The sequence below is a fragment of the Aotus nancymaae genome, unplaced genomic scaffold, assembly GCF_030222135.1.
Source record: "Aotus nancymaae isolate 86718 unplaced genomic scaffold, 86718_ANA_hifiasm-v0.15.2.pri h1tg000099l, whole genome shotgun sequence".
Taxonomy (NCBI): Eukaryota; Metazoa; Chordata; class Mammalia; order Primates; family Aotidae; genus Aotus; species Aotus nancymaae.
In genome coordinates, this window is record NW_026988514.1 from 1,461,936 (window position 1) to 1,476,763 (window position 14,828).

Consider the following 14,828-nt stretch of genomic DNA (forward strand, 5'->3'; position numbering starts at 1 on the left):
AAGGATTCTAGAGTTTGGCCAACCTGACATTCCGGAACTCATCCGTCCATTGATTCTAGAACCCAGAATCTTTCAGAACGGTAGAATGCTGACCTAGTAGCATTCTCGACCTCAGACACCTTACCTTCCGACTAGCAGGCATTTTAGGACTTTAGAATTCGGCCAGGCTGTGCATTCTAGAATTCTGCCACATTTTGATTTTAGAAGGCAGTCAATTGGTTCTTCGGGAATTCAGACACCCTGAGTTCCGGAATGTGGACTTTGAATGACTCTCGAGTTCAGACACGCAAGGATTCTAGAGTTTGGACACCCTGACATTCCGGAACTCAGCCGTCCATTGATTCTAGAACCCTGAATCTTTCAGAATGGTAGAATGCTGACCTAGTAGCATTCTGGACGTCAGACACATTAACTTCCGGCTAGCAGGCGTTTTAGTACTTTAGAATTCCGCCAGGCTGTGCATACTAGAATTCCGTCAAATTCCGATTCTCGAATGCTGACATTTGGTGCTTCTGGAATTCAGACACCCTTAGTTCCGGAATGTGGACATTGAATGTCTCTCGAGTTCAGACACGCAAGTATTCTAGAGTTTGGCCAACCTTACATTCTGGAACTCAGCCGTCCATTGATTCTAGAACCCAGAATATTTCAGAATGATAAAATGCTGACCTAGTAGCATTCTGGACGTCAGACACGTTAACTTCCGGGTAGCAGGCATTTTAGGACTTTAGAATTCCGCGGTGCGGTGCATTCTAGAATTCCAACACATTCTGATTCTAGAATGCAGACATTTGGTGCTTCTGGAATTCAGACACCCTGAATTCCGGAATGTGGACATTGAATGACTCTCGAGTTCAGACACGCAAGGATTCTAGAGTTTGGCCAACCTGACATTCTGGAACTCATCCGTCCATTGATTCTGGAACCCAGAATCTTTCAGAACGGTACAATGCTGACCTAGTAGCATTCTGGACGTCAGACACCTTAACTTCCGGCTAGCAGGCATTTTAGGACTTTAGAATTCCACCATGCTGTGCATTCTAGAATTTCACCACATTCCGATTCTAGAATGCAGACATTTGGTGTTTCTGGAATTCAGACACCCTGAGCCCCGGAATGTGCACATTGAATGACTCTCAAGATCAGACACGCAAGCATTCTAGAGTTTGGCCATGCTGACATTCTGGAACTCAGCCGTCCATTGGTTCTAGAACCCAGAATCTTTCAGAACGGTAGAATGCTGACCTAGTAGCATTCTGGACCTCAGACACCTTACCTTCCGACTAGCAGGCATTTTAGGACTTTAGAATTCCGCCAGGCTGTGCATTCTAGAATTCTGCCACATTTTGATTCTAGAATGCAGACAATTGATTCTTCGGGAATTCAGACACCCTGAGTTCCGGAATGTGGGCATTGAATTACTCTCGAGTTCAGACACGCAGGGATTCGAGAGTTTGGCCACCCTGACATTCCGGAACTCAGCCATATATTGATTCTAGAACCCAGAATCTTTCAGAATGGTAGAATGCTGACCTAGTAGCATTCTGGACGTCAGACATATTAACTTCCGGCTAGCAGGCGTTTTAGTACTTTAGAATTCCGCCAGGCTGTGCATACTAGAATTCCGTCAAATTCCGATTCTCGAATGCAGACATTTGGTGCTTCTGGAATTCAGACACCCTTAGTTCCGGAATTTGGACATTGAATGTCTCTCGAGTTCAGACACGCAAGTATTCTAGAGTTTGGCCAACCTTACATTCTGGAACTCAGCCGTCCATTCATTCTAGAACCCGGAATATTTCAGAACGATTAAATGCTGACCTAGTAGCATTCTGGACGTCAGACACCTTAATTTCCGGCTAGCAGGCATTTTAGGACTTTGAATTCCGCCATGCTGTGAATTCTAGAATTTCACCACATTCCGATTCTAGAATGCAGACATTTGGTATTTCTGGAATTCAAACACCCTGAGCTCCGTAATGTGCACATTGAATGACTCTCGAGATCAGACACGCAAGGATTCTAGAGTTTGGCCATGCTGACATTCTGGAACTCAGCCGTCCATTGGTTCTAGAACCCAGAATCTTTCAAAACGGTAGAATGCTGACCTAGTAGCATTCTGGACCTCAGACACCTTACCTTCCGACTAGCAGGCATTTTAGGACTTTAGAATTCGGCCAGGCTGTGCATTCTAGAATTCTGCCACATTTTGATTTTAGAAGGCAGGCAATTGGTTCTTCGGGAATTAAAACACCCTGAGTTCCGGAATGTGGACTTTGAATGACTCTCGAGTTCAGACACGCAAGGATTCTAGAGTTTGGCCACCCTGACATTCCGGAACTCAGCCGTCCATTGATTCTAGAACCCTGAATCTTTCAGAACGGTAGAATGCTGACCTAGTAGCATTCTGGACGTCAGACACATTAACTTCCGGCTAGCAGGCGTTTTAGTACTTTAGAATTCCGCCGTGCTGTGCATTCTTGTATTCCGTCAAATTCCGATTCTCGAATGCAGACATTTGGTGCTTCTGGAATTCAGACACCCTTAGTTCCGGAATGTGGACATTGAATGTCTCTCGAGTTCAGACACGCAAGTATTCTAGAGTTTGGCCAACCTTACATTCTGGAACTCAGCCGTCCATTGATTCTAGAACCCGGAATATTTCAGAACGATTAAATGCTGACCTAGTAGCATTCTGGACGTCAGACACCTTAACTTCCGGGTAGCAGGTATTTTAGGAGTTTAGAATTCCGCCATGCTGTGCATTCTAGAATTCCACCACATTCTGATTCGAGAATGCAGACATTTGGTGCTTCTGGAATTCAGACACCATGAATTCCGGAATGTGAACATTGAATGACTCTCGAGTTCAGACACGCAAGGATTCTAGAGTTTGGCCAACCTGACATTCCGGAACTCATCCGTCCATTGATTCTAGAACCCAGAATCTTTCAGAACGGTAGAATGCTGACCTAGTAGCATTCTGGACGTCAGACACCTTAACTTCCGGCTAGCAGGCATTTTAGGACTTTAGAATTCCGCCATGCTGTGCATTCTAGAATTTCACCACATTCCGATTCTAGAATGCAGACATTTGGTGTTTCTGGAATTCAGACACCCTGAGCTCCAGAATGTGCACATTGAATGACTCTCGAGATCAGACACGCAAGGATTCTAGAGTTTGGCCATGCTGACCTTCTGGAACTCAGCCGTCCATTGGTTCTAGAACCCAGAATGTTTCAGAACGGTAGAATGCTGACCTAGTAGCATTCTGGACCTCAGACAACTTACCTTCCGACTAGGAGCCATTTTAGGACTTTAGAATTCCGCCAGGCTGTGCATTCTAGAATTCTGCCACATTTTGATTCTAGAATGCAGACAATTGATTCTTCGGGAATTCAGACACCCTGAGTTCCAGAATGTGGACATTGAATTACTCTCGAGTTCAGACACGCAAGGATTCTAGTGTTTGGCCACCCTGACATTCCGGAACTCAGCCGTCCATTGATTCTAGAACCCAGAATCTTTCAGAATGGTAGAATGCTGACCTAGTAGCATTCTGGACGTCAGACACATTAACTTCCGGCTAGCAGGCGTTTTAGTACATTAGAATTCCGCCGTGCTGTGCATTCTAGAATTCCGTCAAATTCCGATTCTCGAATGCAGACATTTGGTGCTTCTGGAATTCAGACACCCTTAGTTCCGGAATGTGGACATTGAATGTCTCTCGAGTTCAGACACGCAAGTACTCTAGAGTTTGGCCAACCTTACATTCTGGAACTCAGCCGTCCATTGATTCTAGAACCCAGAATATTTCAGAATGATTAAATGCTGACCTAGTAGCATTCTGGACGTCAGACACCTTAACTTCCGGGTAGCAGGCATTTTAGGAGTTTAGAATTCCGCCATGCTGTGCATTCTAGAATTCCACCACATTCTGATTCTAGAATGCAGACATTTGGTGCTTCTGGAATTCAGACACCATGAATTCCGGAATGTGAACATTGAATGACTCTCGAGTTCAGACACGCAAGGATTCTAGAGTTTGGCCAACCTGACATTCTGGAACTCATCCGTCCATTGATTCTAGAACCCAGAATCTATCAGAACGGTAGAATGCTGACCTAGTAGCATTCTGGACGTCAGACACCTTAACTTCCGGCTAGCAGGCATTTTAGGACTTTAGAATTCCGCCATGCTGTGCATTCTAGAATTTCACCACATTCCGATTCTAGAATGCAGACATTTGGTGTTTCTGGAATTCAGACACCCTGAGCTCCGGAATGTGCACATTGAATGACTCTCGAGATCAGACACGCAAGGATTCTAGAGTTTGGCCATGCTGACATTCTGGAACTCAGCCGTCCATTGGTTCTAGAACCCAGAATCTTTCAGAACGGTAGAATGCTGACCTAGTAGCATTCTGGACCTCAGACACCTTACCTTCCGACTAGCAGGCATTTTAGGACGTTAGAATTCCGCCAGGCTGTGCATTCTAGAATTCTGCCACATTTTGATTCTAGAATGCAGACAATTGATTCTTCGGGAATTCAGACACCCTGAGTTCCGGAATGTGGGCATTGAATTACTCTCGAGTTCAGACACGCAGGGATTCGAGAGTTTGGCCACCCTGACATTCCGGAACTCAGCCATATATTGATTCTAGAACCCAGAATCTTTCAGAATGGTAGAATGCTGACCTAGTAGCATTCTGGACGTCAGACATATTAACTTCCGGCTAGCAGGCGTTTTAGTACTTTAGAATTCCGCCAGGCTGTGCATACTAGAATTCCGTCAAATTCCGATTCTCGAATGCAGACATTTGGTGCTTCTGGAATTCAGACACCCTTAGTTCCGGAATTTGGACATTGAATGTCTCTCGAGTTCAGACACGCAAGTATTCTAGAGTTTGGCCAACCTTACATTCTGGAACTCAGCCGTCCATTCATTCTAGAACCCGGAATATTTCAGAACGATTAAATGCTGACCTAGTAGCATTCTGGACGTCAGACACCTTAATTTCCGGCTAGCAGGCATTTTAGGACTTTGAATTCCGCCATGCTGTGAATTCTAGAATTTCACCACATTCCGATTCTAGAATGCAGACATTTGGTATTTCTGGAATTCAAACACCCTGAGCTCCGTAATGTGCACATTGAATGACTCTCGAGATCAGACACGCAAGGATTCTAGAGTTTGGCCATGCTGACATTCTGGAACTCAGCCGTCCATTGGTTCTAGAACCCAGAATCTTTCAAAACGGTAGAATGCTGACCTAGTAGCATTCTGGACCTCAGACACCTTACCTTCCGACTAGCAGGCATTTTAGGACTTTAGAATTCGGCCAGGCTGTGCATTCTAGAATTCTGCCACATTTTGATTTTAGAAGGCAGGCAATTGGTTCTTCGGGAATTAAAACACCCTGAGTTCCGGAATGTGGACTTTGAATGACTCTCGAGTTCAGACACGCAAGGATTCTAGAGTTTGGCCACCCTGACATTCCGGAACTCAGCCGTCCATTGATTCTAGAACCCTGAATCTTTCAGAACGGTAGAATGCTGACCTAGTAGCATTCTGGACGTCAGACACATTAACTTCCGGCTAGCAGGCGTTTTAGTACTTTAGAATTCCGCCGTGCTGTGCATTCTTGTATTCCGTCAAATTCCGATTCTCGAATGCAGACATTTGGTGCTTCTGGAATTCAGACACCCTTAGTTCCGGAATGTGGACATTGAATGTCTCTCGAGTTCAGACACGCAAGTATTCTAGAGTTTGGCCAACCTTACATTCTGGAACTCAGCCGTCCATTGATTCTAGAACCCGGAATATTTCAGAACGATTAAATGCTGACCTAGTAGCATTCTGGACGTCAGACACCTTAACTTCCGGGTAGCAGGTATTTTAGGAGTTTAGAATTCCGCCATGCTGTGCATTCTAGAATTCCACCACATTCTGATTCGAGAATGCAGACATTTGGTGCTTCTGGAATTCAGACACCATGAATTCCGGAATGTGAACATTGAATGACTCTCGAGTTCAGACACGCAAGGATTCTAGAGTTTGGCCAACCTGACATTCCGGAACTCATCCGTCCATTGATTCTAGAACCCAGAATCTTTCAGAACGGTAGAATGCTGACCTAGTAGCATTCTGGACGTCAGACACCTTAACTTCCGGCTAGCAGGCATTTTAGGACTTTAGAATTCCGCCATGCTGTGCATTCTAGAATTTCACCACATTCCGATTCTAGAATGCAGACATTTGGTGTTTCTGGAATTCAGACACCCTGAGCTCCAGAATGTGCACATTGAATGACTCTCGAGATCAGACACGCAAGGATTCTAGAGTTTGGCCATGCTGACCTTCTGGAACTCAGCCGTCCATTGGTTCTAGAACCCAGAATGTTTCAGAACGGTAGAATGCTGACCTAGTAGCATTCTGGACCTCAGACAACTTACCTTCCGACTAGGAGCCATTTTAGGACTTTAGAATTCCGCCAGGCTGTGCATTCTAGAATTCTGCCACATTTTGATTCTAGAATGCAGACAATTGATTCTTCGGGAATTCAGACACCCTGAGTTCCAGAATGTGGACATTGAATTACTCTCGAGTTCAGACACGCAAGGATTCTAGTGTTTGGCCACCCTGACATTCCGGAACTCAGCCGTCCATTGATTCTAGAACCCAGAATCTTTCAGAATGGTAGAATGCTGACCTAGTAGCATTCTGGACGTCAGACACATTAACTTCCGGCTAGCAGGCGTTTTAGTACATTAGAATTCCGCCGTGCTGTGCATTCTAGAATTCCGTCAAATTCCGATTCTCGAATGCAGACATTTGGTGCTTCTGGAATTCAGACACCCTTAGTTCCGGAATGTGGACATTGAATGTCTCTCGAGTTCAGACACGCAAGTACTCTAGAGTTTGGCCAACCTTACATTCTGGAACTCAGCCGTCCATTGATTCTAGAACCCAGAATATTTCAGAATGATTAAATGCTGACCTAGTAGCATTCTGGACGTCAGACACCTTAACTTCCGGGTAGCAGGCATTTTAGGAGTTTAGAATTCCGCCATGCTGTGCATTCTAGAATTCCACCACATTCTGATTCTAGAATGCAGACATTTGGTGCTTCTGGAATTCAGACACCATGAATTCCGGAATGTGAACATTGAATGACTCTCGAGTTCAGACACGCAAGGATTCTAGAGTTTGGCCAACCTGACATTCTGGAACTCATCCGTCCATTGATTCTAGAACCCAGAATCTATCAGAACGGTAGAATGCTGACCTAGTAGCATTCTGGACGTCAGACACCTTAACTTCCGGCTAGCAGGCATTTTAGGACTTTAGAATTCCGCCATGCTGTGCATTCTAGAATTTCACCACATTCCGATTCTAGAATGCAGACATTTGGTGTTTCTGGAATTCAGACACCCTGAGCTCCGGAATGTGCACATTGAATGACTCTCGAGATCAGACACGCAAGGATTCTAGAGTTTGGCCATGCTGACATTCTGGAACTCAGCCGTCCATTGGTTCTAGAACCCAGAATCTTTCAGAACGGTAGAATGCTGACCTAGTAGCATTCTGGACCTCAGACACCTTACCTTCCGACTAGCAGGCATTTTAGGACGTTAGAATTCCGCCAGGCTGTGCATTCTAGAATTCTGCCACATTTTGATTCTAGAATGCAGACAATTGGTTCTTCGGGAATTCAGACACCCTGAGTTCCGGAATGTGGACATTGAATGACTCTCGAGTTCAGACACGCAAGGATTCTAGAGTTTGGCCACCCTGACATTCCGGAACTCAGCCGTCCATTGATTCTAGAACCCAGAATCATTCAGAATGGTAAAATGCTGACCTAGTAGCATTCTGGACGTCAGACACATTAACTTCCGGCTAGCAGGCGTTTTAGTACTTTAGAATTCCGCAGTGCTGTGCATTCTAGAATTCCGTCAAATTCCGATTCTCGAATGCAGACATTTGGTGCTTCTGGAATTCAGACACCCTTAGTTCCGGAATGTGGACATTGAATGTCTCTCGAGTTCAGACACGCAAGTATTCTAGAGTTTGGCCAACCTTACATTCTGGAACTCAGCCGTCCATTGATTCTAGAACCCAGAATATTTCAGAATGATTAAATGCTGACCTAGTAGCATTCTGGACGTCAGACACGTTAACTTCCGGGTAGCAGGCATTTTAGGACTTTAGAATTCCGCGGTGCGGTGCATTCTAGAATTCCACCACATTCTGATTCTAGAATGCAGACATTTGGTGCTTCTGGAATTCAGACACCCTGAATTCCGGAATGTGGACATTGAATGACTCTCGAGTTCAGACACGCAAGGATTCTAGAGTTAGGCCAACCTGACCTTCTGGAACTCATCCGTCCATTGATTCTGGAACCCAGAATCTTTCAGAACGGTACAATGCTGACCTAGTAGCATTCTGGACGTCAGACACCTTAACTTCCGGCTAGCAGGCATTTTAGGACTTTAGAATTCCACCATGCTGTGCATTCTAGAATTTCACCACATTCCGATTCTAGAATGCAGACATTTGGTGTTTCTGGAATTCAGACACCCTGAGCTCCGGAATGTGCACATTGAATGACTCTCAAGATCAGACACGCAAGCATTCTAGAGTTTGGCCATGCTGACATTCTGGAACTCAGCCGTCCATTGGTTCTAGAACCTAGAATCTTTCAGAACGGTAGAATGCTGACCTAGTAGCCTTCTGGACCACAGACACCTTACCTTCCGACTAGCAGGCATTTTAGGACTTTAGAATTCCACCAGGCTGTGCATTCTAGAATTCTGCCACATTTTGATTCTAGAATGCAGACAATTGATTCTTCGGGAATTCAGACACCCTGAGTTCCGGAATGTGGACATTGAATTACTCTCGAGATCAGTCACGCAGGGATTCGAGAGTTTGGCCACCCTGACATTCCGGAACTCAGCTGTCCATTGATTCTAGAACCCAGAATCTTTCAGAATGGTAGAATGCTGACCTAGTAGCATTCTGGACGTCAGACAGATTAACTTCCGGCTAGCAGGCGTTTTAGTACTTTAGAATTCCGCCAGGCTGTGCATACTAGAATTCCGTCAAATTCCGATTCTCGAATGCAGACATTTGGTGCTTCTGGAATTCAGACACCCTTAGTTCCGGAATTTGGACATTGAATGTCTCTCGAGTTCAGACACGCAAGTATTCTAGAGTTTGGCCAAACTTACATTCTGGAACTCAGCCGTCCATTGATTCTAGAACACGGAATATTTCAGAACGATTAAATGCTGACCTAGTAGCATTCTGGACGTCAGACACCTTAACTTCCGGCTAGCAGGCATTTTAGGACTTTAGAATTCCGCCATGCTGTGCATTCTAGAATTTCACCACATTCCGATTCTAGAATGCAGACATTTGCTGTTTCTGGAATTCAGACACCCTGAGCTCCGTAATGTGCACATTGAATGACTCTCGAGATCAGACACGCAAGGATTCTAGAGTTTGGCTATGCTGACATTCTGGAACCCAGCCGTCCATTGGTTCTAGAACCCAGAATCTTTCAAAACTGTAGAATGCTGACCTAGTAGCATTCTCGACCTCAGACACCTTACCTTCCGACTAGCAGGCATTTTAGGACTTTAGAATTCGGCCAGGCTGTGCATTCTAGAATTCTGCCACATTTTGATTTCAGAAGGCAGTCAATTGGTTCTTCGGGAATTAAGACACCCTGAGTTCCGGAATGTGGACTTTGAATGACTCTCGAGTTCAGACACGCAAGGATTCTAGAGTTTGGCCACACTGACATTCCGGAACTCAGCCGTCCATTGATTCTAGAACCCTGAATCTTTTAGAATGGTAGAATGCTGACCTAGTAGCATTCTGGAAGTCGGACACATTAACTTCCGGCTAGCAGGCGTTTTAGTACTTTAGAATTCCGCCAGGCTGTGCATACTAGAATTCCGTCAAATTCCGATTCTCGAATGCAGACATTTGGTGCTTCTGGAATTCAGACACCCTTAGTTCTGGAATGTGGACATTGAATGTCTCTCGAGTTCAGACACGCAAGTATTCTAGAGTTTGGCCAACCTTACATTCTGGAACTCAGCCGTCCATTGATTCTAGAACCCGGAATATTTCAGAACGATTAAATGCTGACCTAGTAGCATTCTGGACGTCAGACACCTTAACTTCCGGGTAGCAGGCATTTTAGGAGTTTAGAATTCCGCCATGCTGTGCATTCTAGAATTCCACCACATTCTGATTCGAGAATGCAGACATTTGGTGCTTCTGGAATTCAGACACCCTGAATTCCGGAATGTGAACATTGAATGACTCTCGAGTTCAGACACGCAAGGATTCTAGAGTTTGGCCAACCTGACATTCCGGAACTCATCCGTCCATTGATTCTAGAACCCAGAATCTTTCAGAACGGTAGAATGCTGACCTAGTAGCATTCTGGACGTCAGACAACTTAACTTCCGGCTAGCAGGCATTTTAGGACTTTAGAATTCCGCCATGCTGTGCATTCTAGAATTTCACCACATTCCGATTCTAGAATGCAGACATTTGGTGTTTCTGGAATTCAGACACCCTGAGCTCCGGAATGTGCACATTGAATGACTCTCAAGATCAGACAAGCAAGGATTCTAGAGTTTGGCCATGCTGACATTCTGGAACTCAGCCGTCCTTTGGTTCTAGAACCCAGAATGTTTCAGAACGGTAGAATGCTGACCTAGTAGCATTCTGGACCTCAGACAACTTACCTTCCGACTAGCAGGCATTTTAGGACTTTAGAATTCCACCAGGCTGTGCATTCTAGAATTCTGCCACATTTTGATTCTAGAATGCAGACAATTGATTCTTCGGGAATTCAGACACCCTGAGTTCCAGAATGTGGACATTGAATTACTCTCGAGTTCAGACACGCAAGGATTCTAGTGTTTGGCCACCCTGACATTCCGGAACTCAGCCGTCCATTGATTCTAGAACCCAGAATCTTTCAGAATGGTAGAATGCTGACCTAGTAGCATTCTGGACGTCAGACACATTAACTTCCGGCTAGCAGGCGTTTTAGTTCTTTAGAATTCCGCCGTGCTGTGCATTCTAGAATTCCGTCAAATTCCGATTCTCGAATGCAGACATTTGGTGCTTCTGGAATTCAGACACCCTTAGTTCCGGAATGTGGACATTGAATGTCTCTCGAGTTCAGACACGCAAGTATTCTAGAGTTTGGCCAACCTTACATTCTGGAACTCAGCCGTCCATTGATTCTAGAACCCAGAATATTTCAGAATGATTAAATGCTGACCTAGTAGCATTCTGGACGTCAGACACGTTAACTTCCGGGTAGCAGGCATTTTAGGACTTTAGAATTCCGCCGTGCTGTGCATTCTAGAATTCCACCACATTCTGATTCTAGAATGCAGACATTTGGTGCTTCTGGAATTCAGACACCATGAATTCCGGAATGTGGACATTGAGTGACTCTCGAGTTCAGACACGCAAGGATTCTAGAGTTTGGCGAACCTGACATTCTGGAACTCATCCGTCCATTGATTCTGGAACCCAGAATCTTTCAGAACGGTAGAATGCTGACCTAGTCGCATTCTGGACGTCAGACACCTTAACTTCCGGCTAGCAGGCATTTTAGGACTTTAGAATTCCACCATGCTGTGCATTCTAGAATTTCAACATATTCCGATTCTAGAATGCAGACATTTGGTGTTTCTGGAATTCAGACACCCTGAGCTCCAGAATGTGCACATTGAATGACTCTCAAGATCAGACACGCAAGGATTCTAGAGTTTGGCCATGCTGACATTCTGGAACTCAGCCGTCCATTGGTTCTAGAACCCAGAATCTTTCAGAACGGTAGAATGCTGACCTAGTAGCATTCTGGATCTCAGACACCTTACCTTCCGTCTAGCAGGCATTTTAGGACTTTAGAATTCCGCCAGGCTGTGCATTCTAGAATTCTGCCACATTTTGATTCTAGAATGCAGACAATTGATTCTTCGGGAATTCAGACACCCTGAGTTCCGGAATGTGGCCATTGAATTACTCTCGAGTTCAGACACGCAGGGATTCGAGAGTTTGGCCACCCTGACATTCCGGAACTCAGCCGTCCATTGATTCTAGAACCCAGAATCTTTCAGAATGGTAGAATGCTGACCTAGTAGCATTCTGGACGTCAGACACATTAACTTCCGGCTAGCAGGCGTTTTAGTACTTTAGAATACAGCCAGGCTGTGCATACTAGAATTCCGTCAAATTCCGATTCTCGAATGCAGACATTTGGTGCTTCTGGAATTCAGACACCCTTAGTTCCGGAATGTGGACATTGAATGTCTCTCGAGTTCCAGACACGCAAGTATTCTAGAGTTTGGCCAACCTTACATTCTGGAACTCAGCCGTCCATCGATTCTAGAACCCGGAATATTTCAGAACGATTAAATGCTGACCTAGTAGCATTCTGGACGTCAGACACCTTAACTTCCGGGTAGCAGGCATTTTAGGAGTTTAGAATTCCGCCATGCTGTGCATTCTAGAATTCCACCACATTCTGATTCTAGAATGCAGACATTTGGTGCTTCTGGAATTCAGACACCATGAATTCCGGAATGTGAACATTGAATGACTCTCGAGTTCAGACACGCAAGGATTCTAGAGTTTTGCCAACCTGACATTCTGGAACTCATCCGTCCATTGATTCTAGAACCCAGAATCTATCAGAACGGTAGAATGCTGACCTAGTAGCATTCTGGACGTCAGACACCTTAACTTCCGGCTAGCAGGCATTTTAGGACTTTAGAATTCCGCCATGCTGTGCATTCTAGAATTCCGTCAAATTCCGATTCTCGAATGCAGACATTTGGTGCTTCTGGAATTCAGACACCCTTAGTTCCGGAATGTGGACATTGAATGTCTCTCGAGTTCAGACACGCAAGTATTCTAGAGTTTGGCCAACCTTACATTCTGGAACTCAGCCGTCCATTGATTCTAGAACCCAGAATATTTCAGAATGATTAAATGCTGACCTAGTAGCATTCTGGACGTCAGACACGTTAACTTCCGGGTAGCAGGCATTTTAGGACTTTAGAATTCCGCCGTGCTGTGCATTCTAGAATTCCACCACATTCTGATTCTAGAATGCAGACATTTGGTGCTTCTGGAATTCAGACACCATGAATTCCGGAATGTGGACATTGAGTGACTCTCGAGTTCAGACACGCAAGGATTCTAGAGTTTGGCGAACCTGACATTCTGGAACTCATCCGTCCATTGATTCTGGAACCCAGAATCTTTCAGAACGGTAGAATGCTGACCTAGTAGCATTCTGGACCTCAGACACCTTACCATCCGACTAGCAGGCATTTTAGGACTTTAGAATTCCGCCAGGCTGTGCATTCTAGAATTCTGCCACATTTTGATTCTAGAATGCAGACAATTGATTCTTCGGGAATTCAGACACCCTGAGTTCCGGAATGTGGCCATTGAATTACTCTCGAGTTCAGACACGCAGGGATTCGAGAGTTTGGCCACCCTGACATTCCGGAACTCAGCCGTCCATTGATTCTAGAACCCAGAATCTTTCAGAATGGTAGAATGCTGACCTAGTAGCATTCTGGACGTCAGACACATTAACTTCCGGCTTGCAGGCGTTTTAGTACTTTAGAATTCCGCCAGGCTGTGCATACTAGAATTCCATCAAATTCCGATTATCGAATGCAGACATTTGGTGCTTCCGGAATTCAGACACCCTTAGTTCCTGAATTTGGACATTGAATGTCTCTCGAGTTCAGACACGCAAGTATTCTAGAGTTTGGCCAACCTTACATTCTGGAACTCAGCCGTCCATTGATTCTAGAACCCAGAATATTTCAGAACGATTAAATGCTGACCTAGTAGCATTCTGGACGTCAGACACCTTAACTTCCGGGTAGCAGGCATTTTAGGAGTTTAGAATTCCGCCATGCTGTGCATTCTAGAATTCCACCACATTCTGATTCTAGAATGCAGACATTTGGTGCTTGTGGAATTCAGACACCATGAATTCCGGAATGTGAACATTGAATGTCTCTCGAGTTCAGACACGCAAGGATTCTAGAGTTTGGCCAACCTGACATTCTGGAACTCATCCGTCCATTGATTCTAGAACCCAGAATCTATCAGAACGGTAGAATGCTGACCTAGTAGCATTCTGGACGTCAGACACCTTAACTTCCGGCTAGCAGGCATTTTAGGACTTTAGAATTCCGCCATGCTGTGCATTCTAGAATTTCACCACATTCCGATTCTAGAATGCAGACATTGGGTGTTTCTGGAATTCAGACACCCTGAGCTCCGTAATGTGCACATTGAATGACTCTCGAGATCAGACACGCAAGGATTCTAGAGTTTGGCCATGCTGACATTCTGGAACTCAGCCGTCCATTGGTTCTAGAACCCAGAATCTTTCAGAACGGTAGAATGCTGACCTAGTAGCATTCTGGACCTCAGACAACTTACCTTCCGACTAGCAGGCATTTTAGGACTTTAGAATTCCGCCAGGCTGTGCATTCTAGAATTCTGCCACATTTTGATTCTAGAATGCAGACAATTGATTCTTCGGGAATTCAGACACCCTGAGTTCCAGAATGTGGACATTGAACTACTCTCGAGTTCAGACACGCAAGGATTCTAGTGTTTGGCCACCCTGACATTCCGGAACTCAGCCGTCCATTGATTCTAGAACCCAGAATCTTTCAGAATGGTAGAATGCTGACCTAGTAGCATTCTGGACGTCAGACACATTAACTTCCGGCTAGCAGGCG